At 40.5% G+C, this 13,973-nt stretch overlaps 1 protein-coding gene across 1 annotated transcript in view; it reads right to left on the reverse strand.

Annotated features, from left to right (window-relative positions):
• NGR-A35 (neuropeptide receptor A35) overlaps nucleotides 1–13,973 on the reverse strand; it is a gene marked incomplete in the record, with an annotated part of 158,534 nt that overhangs the window by 94,480 nt on the left and 50,081 nt on the right.

Here is a 13,973-nt window from a genome sequence, read left to right on the forward strand (position 1 = left end):
TAAAGATATAAGTTTTTTAACTTAAATAAACATATGAGTTTAACACTTGATTAGCTATAAAACAGTTACAGAAAATTCTAATAGTCTATTCGTCTTCTAATCAATCGCTGTCTACTTAATTATCACGTAGATTGCATCAACATCTTTATCATATAGATTTGTTAACTCATTTCTACTGCTTTTGTTTCTAAGCTGTGACGTGACATCAATGAAGACTGGATGATATCAGATTAAGTTAAAGAAAAAGATAACCCAGCTGAATTAGCGCTATGACATGTCCTTCTTCAAACGAGGCTTGTGGAGAGTATTCAAAACAAATCAAATCAAATCAAAAATTTTTTATTTAACATAAATGAAAGTACATCCTTGTTGAACGTCAAAAGAACTACCGCCAATTCACAAGAACTAGCCTCCGTCCTGAGAAGAATTGGCAAGAAACTCAGCGGGCATGTCTTTTTTTTTTTTTTTAAATATGAAATTATTATTTATTTGTTTTTTAATATTAGATTATTATTTTTTATATTAAGCGGTAGGCAGCGGTTTGGCTCCGCCCCTGGCATTGCTGAAGTCCATGGGCTACGGTAACCACTCACCATCAGGTGGGTCGTATGTTCGTCTGCCTACAAAGGCAATACAAAAAAAATGTTTTTCCCATTTCGTTTTAAAAATGCGATTCTTATTGAAACCGGGGCTAAAATTTACCCCGGGACCGAACAGACGTATTTAGAACCATGTGAGTTGAAATGAGTTTTCTTTATTATTTTCTCGTGTTGGAGATCTCTTGGATTAATCAACTCAATATGTTAGGAACTTTGACCGTTAAACTACTTAAAAGTTGATGGTAAAGTTCGTGGTCTAATGAGTAAGGCGACTGGTGAACTCGTATCAAATAATTGTGATTACCTTTAGACCGACATGCATCAATTTTTAGAAGAAAAAATACGTTACTAGCACGTGCTCAGGAATATCTTCCACCATGAAGAAGTAACATTGCAAATCAAATAAAAAAAAAATAATCAACACTAGCTGTCCCGGCAGACTTCGTAGTGCCTCAATCGATAAAACAAACTAAAGGAATCCGTCCGACGGGGGTCACATCAAAGGAAAAACAAAATTGTTATTTTTATTTAATTCCGAGTATTTTCATATTTATCTACCTTTAAATCTTCCCTGGACTTCCACAAATTATTTAAGACCAAAATTAGCCAAATCCAGCCGTTCTCGAGTTTTAGCGAGACTAACGAACAGCAATTCATTTTTATATACATAGATAAATCAAAGTACATACTTGTTGAACGTCAAAAGAACTACCGCCAATTCAGAAAAACTAGCCTCTGTCCTGAGGCTATTGAATTGGCAAGAAACTCAGCGGGCATGTCTTATAATTTTTTAAATATTCATTTTTACAATGAGTATTATAACGTAAACTGCAATAATTGACGCCCTCAGATAAAAAGGCATAATTACTCTTACGTGCCATGCCACCCATGACCGAACACTATGGAGGAAAGTCACATGTGGTCGCAATCCTCAGCAGTGAGGGAACGATTAAGAAGAGAAGAGATTCTTACATTTGGAACCTGCTCGGATGGACACCATTCAAATGGAAGAACAACCGTTTTCTTGGACGTGTCTCAAAAAATTAATGTTCTGACAATAATAGATTCCACAATTAACGCCAGGGTAATGGTCAGTTTATCGGTCCGTGTACAGAAGTTAAAATGAAACAAAAGTTGATTAAGCGTAACTAGATGATGACCGGTTTTTTTTATAATGCCATCTTGTAAAGCGGTTAGTTGCCCTCAATTAAGAAAAATACCATTATTATTCGCCAATAGATGTCGGGAAGAGTCTTAAAGTTGATAATTGAAAACACGAATAAAACAACATTTTCTGAAAATAAATCGTCTAGAGCTAGATCGATTTATCGCCCCCGAAATCCCCAGTATACTAAATTTTATGAAAATCGTTGGAGCCGTTTCCGAGATTCAGATTCTTGTATATATATATATATACATACAAGAATTGCTCGTTTAAAGGTATAAAATAAATACAACGTCTAGTCTTTCTTCGTCGCTTTCTTCATTAATGTAGGTCGCGTCCTAGAAAAATGTTTTTATGCTTGAAGTATTACTGGTGGTCCTCAACCCTGACACATCCCACTGAGTTTCTCGTCGGGTCTTCTCAGTGGGTCGCGTTTCCGGTCCGGTGGTAGATTCTGCGAAGCACGGCTCTTGCTAGGGTTCGTGTTAGCAACGTCGTCAGGTTTGAGCCCCGTGAGCTCACCTACTAGTTAAGGTTACGCTGAAATAGCCTCTCAAGGCTCTCAGGTTAAGTAAGAAAAAAAAAAATAAAAAGGTGGTCCTGAGGCCTTTCCAGTTTCACCGGGACAGGTGGGCGAACAAAGGCTCAGCCAAGCAAAGGCTCAGCCGTCCAGGCCTTAAAACTTGACCGTGGTCTGTCTCGCGAGCTATTTCCACCTCGTCTGATCCTCAGCTTCTCGTAGGGCGATTCCGACTGGCAGTTCAGTTAGGGTGGTTATTTGGTCTTCATTCCTTCCACCTTACCCGTCACAACCACTTTGTATAAGTTATCCGGCTGTCGGCGGAAAATGTGACCGAAGTAGTTGAGAATCTTCTGGTAGCAGATTGTTGAGAGCTTGACTCGGAAGCAAAGCTGATCTAGAATAGACTGTGTGTGGTAACTAAATCCAAATTACCTTAAAAAACTGGTCGCTTCCGAACATTCTAGAACTATTAGTTTTAGCTCACGTTGAAAACTACAACAATATTATTATGTGTTTTGTTATTTAAGCATACAACAATGAATGCCGGCCTACAGGAAATTTTAATCCGACTTATAAGCTCATAAAACGATATTTTCGACTAGAAAGATACAAAAAAAATTAAAGTAAATAACAAAAAGAGATGGGTCCCATGAATTCCTGCACTTAGTTAATGTTTAGTCAAACAAAGTATATAGCTATCATTAGCTTCAAAATCTAAGCACGCTGTAAAATAACTATATTTGAAGATATGTAAGTAAGATATTAAATTATTTACTTAAAATATATATTAAATAAATTATCTGGGTGACCGATTAAACAGGCTTCGTGAATTAATAACTCGAAGAGCCCTATCGAAAGTAAATTGTTTAGTAAACTTAGCGCCACAGGCTGTAGATATTATGAGAGATTTATTAAACAAACCTTTTCCAAAACACGAAACGTTTCTTGAAACATTTAGACAAGTTACAAAGTTTTGCTAAAACTTATCGTGATCGTACAAATTGACAGAATCCAATTTGTTTCGGGAGCACTGCTTTAAATTTACTCACACTTGAAAACAATACAAGCAGAACATCAAAATTGTGTATAAATAAAATACTTTTTACTGGTATTTCGGCCGTGAAGCAGTAATGCGTTTTGGGTACCAATTTTTCTAATGAAATACGTACTCAACAAATGTTCACGATTGACTTCCACGGTGAAGGAATAACATCGTGTAATAAAAATGAAACCCGCAAAATTATAATTTCCGTAATTACTGGTGCTAGGACCTCTTGTGAGTCAGCACGGGTAGGTACCACCGCCCTGCCTATTTCGGCCGTGAGCAGTAATGCGTTTCGGTTTGAAGTGCGGGGCAGCCGTTGTAACTATACTTGAAACCCTAGAACTTATATTTCAAGGTGGGTGGCGCATTTACGTTGTAGATGTCTATGGGCTCCAGTAACCACTTAGCACCGGGTGGGCTGAAAGCTCGTCCACCCATCTAAGCTACAAGAAAAATTATGGATGTAGTTTCAGTTCTTTTAATGTCCTTGCGGACTCACAATAGGTCCTACCACTAGTAATTACGCAAATTATAATTTTGCGGGATTGATTTTTATTACACGATGTTATTCCTTCACCGTGGAGGAAAATCGTGGACATTTGTTAAGTACGTATTTCATTAGGAAAATTAGTACCCGCGTGCGGGATTTGAATCGCTAGATACGAATGCACCGGACATCTTATCTTTTATGCCACGACGACTTCAATTCGCGTTTATTTTTATACAGAATTTAAACCTACTGCTATAAAGAAGGAGTCATTCGGCAAGATACATTGTGACACTGTTTTACTTTACTCAATAAAAGTCTGCAAGCCTTCGCTTGTAGTGATAAAACTGGCCCGCTTTATATGAATATATTGAAATCAAACGAGCAACATTCACGGCCCCAAGTAAGTATTTTCTCCGACGTTATGGGTTCTGGAACAGACATACTCTTGTACTCGTATGTTTCTTTAATAAACAAACTCACTAAACAAGAATTGAAAGCTATAGAATCTTATTTAGGACAACTGACCGCTACACCTACAGAGTTCTAAAACTTAGGATGTTATTTTAAGCCATTGCATATTGGTGACGCAGGTGAGCGTCACCTTAAACGTGAGCTGATGAGCTGAAAGGGAGCATATGAACTCTGCGGAGAATGAGCGGACACGAAAGGGTAGGTAGGAAAACGGGACTTACTTGGAGGCTGATGCTGGCACTCTCACGGTCGTAGTGGTGTTCCTCTGCGATGGGTGGCACATACACCTTTTCACCGGTTCACACTCAACCTTTTACTTAGTATATAACGAAGGGCGCGCGCGCACAATTTACTCAATATCGAACGAGCGTATCTCCGCGTGCCGTCATGCACCGCACTGTTATGAGAGGTGCGGGGTGCGTACGGGCGACGGCACCCGAGTTGAGCCGAACATTTACAAACGTCGCGCTGTCGCGCGAACATCCTGGGGCGGCCGGGGCTGAACTTCTTCATGTGCTGAATCCAGCGGCAACCTGGCTAACTTGAACACAGGTCTCCGCAGACTTCCATGCTTCGTGTCCAAATCCACGACTCTGATCACTCCATCCTTGCCGGGTAACGTGCGGATAATCCTTCCAAGTTTCCATTGCAGCGGGGGCTGATTGTCCTCTTTGATGAGGACGAGCTCTCCAACTTGAGGAGGTGAGGATGTGGAAAGCCATTTGGAGCGGGTTTGGAGGGTATGGAGATAGGATTTGGTCCACAGAGTCCAAAAACGCTGAGAGAGAGCTTGGATGAGCTGAAAACGCTTAAGAGCTGATAATGGCCTATCATCAAAAGATGGCTCAGGAAGAGCGGTGAGTGGACGGCCAATAAGAAAGTGGCCAGCTGTTAGTGGCTCAAAATCGGAGGGATCTGACGAAAGTGGACAGAGAGGTCTGGAATTAAGTACTGCCTCGACTCGAGTTAAAAGTGTGGAAAATTCTTCAAACGTGAGGTGCTGTTCACCTATAACATGATAAAGTAACTTCTTAGTGCTCTTGACCGCAATTTCATGAAGGCCCCCGAACCAGGGTCCCGTGGGCGGTTGGAGCAGCCAAGTTATGTGCTGATTAGCGAGCCTATGCGTGATTGTGTCATTATTTTGCGCGAGAAAATCTTGTACCTCAATGAGATGATTCTTAGCTCCTACATAATTTGTGCCACAGTCAGAACGGATAAGAGTAGGAGTACCGCGACGCGATACAAACCGTTGCATTGCAGCAAGAAACGCTTCAGTGCTGAGTGACGAAACGAGTTCCAAGTGAACCGCCTTAGTAGATAAGCAAACAAAGACACAAAAGTATGCCTTCATGAGTTTGGCGCCACGTAAAGTACTAGATTTAATGAGAAACGGGCCAGCAAAATCTGTAGAGACCTGACTAAATACTGGCTGGGGTGTGACCCTGTCTGCGGGCAAATCAGCCATCAACGGAGCCCTGGCCTGAGCGCGATATCGGAAACATCTAATGCATTTGTATACGCGATGCCTGATGACACGACGTGCTGAGAGTATCCAGAACTGCTGACGGAGGATAGCGTGTAATGTGTCAGCCCCAGGATGACAGTTTATTCTGTGATAGTGGTCTATGATGAGATCAACTAGTGGGCTAGAGCTGGGCAGAACGAGAGGATGCTGAGCATCGTATCTTATTGGCGCATGAGTGAGGCGACCACCAACTCTCAAGAGATCATCTTTCATCAAGGGTGAAAGACGCTGAAGTCGAACGGTACAAATCTTGCCTGCCTGAAGACGGTAAATATCTTCCGCAAACTCATTGTGTTGAACAGAGCGAACCCAGAATAACAGAGCATCTGTACGTTCTCCAACTGTCAAGGGACCAGAGCGCCTATCAGTTGAGTTGTGTCTACAATTGAAAATAAAGCGTTTTATGCAAGCTGTCACTCCAACGAGCTTGTCGAGAGAACTGAATCGAGTAAGCAAGTCAAGGTCGAGGTCAGGAACCGCCACATGAGCTGGTACTTTCTTGGGCTTCAGACCTGGTAATGCATGGTGGCCTAGAGCAGGAGGCATTTTGGGCCAGGTGTCAGGAGGCTCCTTCAGCCAGCCAGGAGACCACCAAAGATCATGAGCCGATAGTGACTGGGCAGACATTCCCCTGCTCGCACAGTCTGCAGGGTTCAGGTTTGTAGGAACATGTTTCCATGTGGAGGTGATTGGATTGGATGTTATCTTGGCAACCCTGTTAGCTTCAAAGACCTGAAGTCTATGAGGAGGTGTGTTTAGCCATGCTAGGACAATGGTACTGTCTGACCAGCATATGTGTTGCTTTATGGTAATATGGGACAACAATTGAGTCGAGACACGTATCATAAGCTGTGTTAAGAGACTTGCAGCAGATAACTCCATCTTGGGGATGGTAAGACGATTCTTAACGGGTGCGACTCGTGATTTAGCAATTACGAGGTATACGTTGACACATCTGTGCTCATCGAGTTCATGGAGATAAATAACGGCAACAAAACCTGCCTCTGAGGCGAACCCGTGAAGCGAGTAAGTAGACTTAAGTTTATTTGTACAAATAAGGCGAGGCAAACGAAGGGTTGACAATTGGGGCAGATCCTGTGATATGCGGTTCCATTCTGTCTGCACTTCAACAGGGGTGTGTTCGTCCCATTCTAACTTTAGAAGCCACAGCTTCTGTAGGAGAAGCTTTGCGCGGAAGATAACAGGAGTAACCCAACCGTTAGGGTCATAAAGAGAGGCGACTGTGCTGAGGATTGAGCGTTTGGTAATTTGTTTTATTGAGGGGAGAGAAATACGATAAGTTAACTCATCCGATTGAGGAATCCACTGTATACTTCCTAGCTCGGGCATATTATGTAAAAAGGTGAAAGTTACCGTATATTGACCTGAGGGTTTACGAGTAGTGGTAGTGCGGAATATTTCTTCACACTGATCTTGCAAAGGGGTAGTTTCAACATGAAGTTGGGGCTCTTCAAATTCACAGAACTTCTCAAGGCTCTTGCGAATGTCATGTGTAGATACCTCGAGTTCTGGTCGTGCGCTGACAATGTGAGTCGATTCAGTTTTGCTTACAGGAGCAGTATACAAATCGTGTATGGGTCCTAACAATGCAAAATCAAATATCGTGCCGAAGGCTATTGGCCTGCCGGGCCCCAATAAGACTTTAGTCCCATCTAAAACCTGTCCGAGGATATCCGAGCCTAACAACAGATCAATTGGAGCTGGTGTATGGTATCCTTGATCAGCTAAGGGGATCGTTGACTGGTCTACCATATGTGATATATCCTGTACCTTCCCTAGAGGCAGATAACCGGTAACATGCTTTAAAATATGAGCTGTAGCCGTTATCGTAGGTGTTTCGCTATGAGTGGGTCGACATACAATTTTTATTGATGCCTTGGAGTACTGTGTGTGCTGATTTCCCACTCCCGAAATTTGTAAAGAAGTATTCTTTAGTGGTAGTTGTAAAGTTCGAGCCATGCGCTGAGTAATTAATGTTACCATACTGCCACAATCCAATAGGGCTCGTGCTCTTTGAAATTGACCATGAACATCTGCTATTTCTAAGGTGACAGTAGGCAATAATATGGGTGTATTAGGGTTGTGGTTTTCATGTTGTGCTGAAGTTATGGTTTGTGTTGATACCGTGGGACGAGTGTGTGTTGTATGGGTGTGCATGAGCTGAGCGTATTTCTCTTCCTGGTCGTGTTCGGTGATGGTAGATAGTCATTGGTTCTGGCGTGGTGATCGCGATTGATGTAGCGAAGAACCATGAGTTTGATACTCTTGGGGTGAGACTGGCCTATCTGCATCTTTATACAACCAGGGCGCGGTGGCCGCACGTTGTCTTTCCGCCGCCAATGCTCTGGCGAGGGCGTCTCTTTCTGCTTTCAGAGCCGTCACGTCATCTCTTGCCGTGCTCTGTGTTGCCACTTGTGGTGTGTGTGATGGGCTCGGCGTATGCGAGGTCGCATGTGACGAGCGTGCCCGAGGACAATGAGTAGGGCGCTGCCTAGGCTGCTCCCGTAAATTTAGGGGAAGGAGATGTGCAGATGACTGTGTTGGAGACAATGCGCCATGGCGGTGAAGTGAGGTGTGATGATTAGCACTTCCACATTCCTTACACACACCCGTGGTTTTGCACTCGTTTTCATAGTGCGGTCCTAGACAGCGTTGACAACGCTCGCGGGCTCTAATAAAGTCCCATCTACCCTGTATCGGCTGATCATTGTAGCGAGTACACGTAATTAGTTTGTGCCCTTTTGTATTGCAATATGGACAATATAAGTTATTATTTTGGGAGAGCTGAGTAGGATGAGCTGAGTTAATTTGCCATGGTGGGGCAGTAGTTCGGGGTAGATACTCTGGGCGGGAATTATTTGGGGTAAAGGGCCGACGCTGTTGATATTGTGTTTGTCGTGTAACTTGAAGGGGCTTAGAAGTGGGAGACAGCCTACGAGAAAAACCAGACTTTTGAGAAGGTTGATTGTATTGGGAGTATGTTGTATTAGACCATTCGGTCTCATTACAGCGCGCGTGTTCTTCTAAAAAAGAGATTAAATTTTTTAAAGTGGGTAAAGACTGACGCGACCCATGTCTACGTTCGAAGAGAGTGCGGAGCTCACCTTTGAGTTTTCGCACCACTATCGAGACAAAGATATAATCGCAGTCTTTCATGGGCAGATCTAGATTACTAAGGGCTGATTGCGCGGAAATCAAAGGTGTCAAAAAGAGTGTGCGGATATTAGAGCGTGAATGTATATTTGGGAGGCTCATTATGATGTCCACAAACCTATCAATCAGCACGCGGCGATTCTCGTAGCGCCTGGTTAAAATGTCCAAGGCAACGGAGAAATTCTCATTAGTAATTTTGAGATGAGACACCATACCAAGCGCTTCGCCCGATAGGCATGAAAACAAATAATGGAGTTTGACAGAATCTGAGAGAGTGAGCATATCATCCGTGAGACTTTTAAAAATTGTAATAAATGAAGGCCAATCTTCGACCTTTGAGCTGAACTTGGGGAGGGCAATTTTAGGCAGAACAGTCGTCAGCGTACTAGAAGTTGAGGGTTGAGAGCTGGGTGAGGAAGCAGGCTTCGAGTTTATTTTTTCCCATGCTACTAAGATGTCATGGTAGTCAGCAATCGAGGTCTCATAATTTTTTGTGTACATTTTTTCTTGCTCCTCTGAGAGATCCTCGTCATCGAGGATCTCATAATATACATCTTCTAGTTTAGATTTATTGGTATCCAATCTAGGCAAGCGAGCAGACAAATCGGCCATGTCATATTTTATTCTGTCCCCAGCCAGTATGGACAAGGCAATTTCCTTTAATAATGTTATGAATTTTGTTGCTTCTCGAAAAATAGCTGCCTGAGATTTCGACGGCATTGATAACAATATATGGACTTAACTAAACAAAGATGAAGAGAAAAAAAAAGACAAGAAAAAAAAAGTGTGTTCTAAAAATAAAAAAAAATTATAATAAAAAAAAAACAAAATGGGGCACCCTGTATACTGAACCTACCCTGTGTAATGATAATGTGAATGAAAACATTTTTTTTTTTTCAAAAACCTTTTGACCTACTGTTCTACACCGAACTATGGCAAAAATCAAAATTACAGTTGATTTACTGTTGTGAACTGTACTGTGGCGCGCAAGCACCTAAATATCGTAGGAATTGTAAGTACCTACAAGTATGTAATTACAATAAAAGTTAAAGTATAATGAAATGACACAAATCACGATACGCTTTGACAACAAATTTAATGAAAAAAATCATCAATGTTCCACACTTTTAAAAATCAAACTAATGTACTAATGAGGTCTAATGATTAGGAATATATTTAAATAGGTATAACATTCATTCGATGAGCCGAGACGATAAGTTCCTACTTGTTTACGTTCTTCGTTTTAACTTTTAATAATAACTTTTTATTGTTGTGGGTAAAATGGAATGAAGTGATTGTATAATGGGCAGACAATTTTTATACTTTTGCCGTGTTAGTAATTATTATAAACAACGAAATGAAGATATTATTATAGTAAATAAGTTTTAGAGTTAAATAATGGGCTGATTATAACCGATTGAAACCTACAAAAGGGCCAATTTTTTTTTTTTTGAGCCGTTTGTATATCAAAATTTGGGTGGGTCTATGGAGGGCAATGGATTGTATCCAAAGGATTTAGGGTTCAAAGCTCGAAGGACCAGAAAATGGTGACGCAGGTGAGCGTCACCTTAAACGTGAGCTGATGAGCTGAAAGGGAGCATATGAACTCTGCGGAGAATGAGCGGACACGAAAGGGTAGGTAGGAAAACGGGACTTACTTGGAGGCTGATGCTGGCACTCTCACGGTCGTAGTGGTGTTCCTCTGCGATGGGTGGCACATACACCTTTTCACCGGTTCACACTCAACCTTTTACTTAGTATATATCGAAGGGCGCGCGCGCACAATTTACTCAATATCGAACGAGCGTATCTCCGCGTGCCGTCATGTACCGCACTGTTATGAGAGGTGCGGGGTGCGTACGGGCGACGGCACCCGAGTTGAGCCGAACATTTACAAACGTCGCGCTGTCGCGAGAACACATATCTTTTATCGCGGACTTTGAGCGCGGCGACCGAATCAAGAAATTCCGTAACGAAAATAAAACCTAACACCCCCACTCCGCCTACCATGTAGCTCGCGTTCAACACATTCACACGTTGCGTTGGTGTAGTGTTTCTGAATAAGCGCGCGGCGTGACGTCGCACTGCATGCGCATCATGAAAAGTCTGCCCATCTCTCTCTCGCGCGGTCTAGCTTATGAGTGTGAAGGGGACAGTTAATGTTTTGCTTTTGTTAATGTTTATAAATATAGCGTGGTCTTATTTTATTATTGTTTTAATATTAAAATATTATTGTCTAATTATAATTGCATAAGTTGATAAAAAATGCTATGCAATAGCTTTACCGCGGCAGTCCCCGAGTGACACGCGTGTTTTTTTTCTATTTGCTAACGTAATCATTGTTAGTTCACGGCTATTTCTTATGTTGCTGTCGCTGTAATACGCGTGGGATGTGACGAGGGTAAGGGTCACTTTTACTTAAAATTTATAGTGATAATTTAGTAAATAATTTCACAGAGAACCTTACCAATCTTGGCAGCGGCTTGTCTCTGCCCCTGGCATTACTGAAGTCTATGAGTACCAGTAACCACTCACTATAATCAAAAATATCACTTGAAATTTCCTGCTAACAATAAATTCCCGTTGATTTTTAAACTTTTTTTCGAAACAAACAATACTTTAATTTAAATCTATATATATAAAAGAAAGTCGTGTTAGTTACACCATTTATAACTCAGGAACGGCTGAACTCATTTGGCTGAAAATTGGTGAGGAGGTAGCTTAAAACCAGGAGAAGGACATAGGATACTTTTTATAACGTTCCCGTGGGACGCGACATAAAACGTGGTATAACAAAACGCAACTGATATGGAATAACAAAACCCAACTGACAGCTAAACGTAATATATTCTATGGTTAATTATAGTAGAATTTTGAAGTTGACCCGTTGATGTGTTTGAAACAAACCGTGTGGCGGAACAAAGTTCGCCGGGTTCACTAGTATAGTAATAAATATAACCAAATTTCCATCATTGACAATTAAATACAAGCAAACAGTGAATATTCGATAATTAAGTATTACTATCAAATCTTAATTAGCACACACGGCTACGTAGAAAATAACAAGATGTCAACGGAATACATTAATCTAACTGTAATGTGAGGAATGTGCAAATTTATGGTCCCTGTTTTAAGCGTCCCATCGTTTTTAGGGTAACTACCAACATAGAAACATTAAACAGACAATGTAATGCAGATCTTTCAAAGATACCTTTTGTTATGAAAACAACGACCAGAAGTAAATTATTTACCAGTAGGGAGTGATGTGTATTGATTTCTCTAACAATAATACACCCTATATTTTAAACACGCACAGGTAGGCACAACCATTCTATTTCTGTCGCAAAGCTATCAAGCGAATTGAACATGAGACATCCACCTCAAGTTTCAAGGTCGGTGGTGGATTTTGTCATTCATTCACTGTAGTCATCATTTACACTGTGCCACTGCACTGACCCACAGAAGTGGCTACAGATCACAAGGAAAGGTCTTAGGCGGGCGCATAACGATGCTCAGCAATGAGTGGTCGATTGTAGAAGAGAGAAATAGAGAAAGATAAAAAGAGAGTATTTTTATTGTACACCAAAAAAAAATAAACAAAGCAAAACATGAAATACAAAAAAGTGCGATTGCTGCTACAATTACGAAAGGTTCCTGTACAAAAATAAATTTAAATTTTAAAACTGCACTACGAGACAGCATTTACTTTCTAAACACATAGGTTACGGTTATGCCGCATCAAGTTGTTTCTGACTTCAAAACGATATTTACTGCAAAAAATAGATTATAAAAATCTATGAAATTCTCTTTAAATAAGCCATCAATTGAGTTATTATATTAAACAGAGAATAAAACATTTTCCCTAAGTGTGCCGAGGGCAACCCTAGATGGGCCGCATTTTGTCCGATCCTGCTAATATATGAGACGGCGTGTTGGTTTAGGTCCCGTATTACCAACAAGATTGTTGTTTTCATTCTTTTGTCTCTGCCTCAAGGGTTAAAGATATCTTGAGTGTTTTCGATAAGAGAGAATGTTTTATTGTTATAGATGAATAGTTTGATTGTTTGATGATGATAGACGTCCACTAAGTCATCAACCCACTTATAGCCTATATAAGCCATTATATTATTTTAAACAAAGGTGTACGGCCGTCTGGTGTAAGTGACATGGTCACTACACAAAGAGGTCGCGGGTTCGAATCCCGCCAAGGGAAAATATTTGTATGATAAATATAAATGTATTTTCCAGGGTTATGGATGTATATTAAATATATGTATGTGTATAATAAAAATCTTACATTTATTTCCGTTATCTGGTACCTGTAACACAAGTTCTTTACGAACTTATCACGGGACCAGTTAACGTGGCGTGATTGTTAGTAAATATTTATTTATTTATTTAATTGGAGGCTTGTTCAATTTATTTCTTACTGTAATGTGATTCGAAATCACTTTCTAGTTTACGTTGTCAAGCAAAAAAGTCTACAAAAATGTCTCTAGAAAATCCTCAACGCTTAATTCGAGTAAAGTTTCAGAAGTAATTTGGAAATGACTAGAACCCACACGTGTACGTGCTCTGAAATTGCTCAAAGCAAATTTAAAAATTGGCTTTAGTATATAAATTGAATAAATAAACTGAATTTATAATTTTCGTGTTTTTTTCGGATAAATAAAATTAGAATATTGTTTGTACAAAAGTTTCCAACTGGTAAAAGCTTTTTTGCTCCCATCTATAACTAACTCCAAGCAGCGTTTATCAGTTAAATGCATTAGAACAAGAGAAAATAAAATGTAAATTTTTTTTTACCTTCTACAATTTGTTGAAGGCAAATTTTTAGGGTTCAATTCAAAGGGGTAAAAAAATAAAAAAAGGTTGTAACAATATAATTAAAATATTTAATCTAAATCATTCTCGAACCTACTGGAACTGGCACCATCAATGTTATCAAAATCGGTCCAGCTGTTTAAGAGGAGTTCAC

Source organism: Bombyx mori, chromosome 22 (assembly GCF_030269925.1).
Source record: "Bombyx mori chromosome 22, ASM3026992v2".
Taxonomy (NCBI): domain Eukaryota; kingdom Metazoa; phylum Arthropoda; class Insecta; order Lepidoptera; family Bombycidae; genus Bombyx; species Bombyx mori.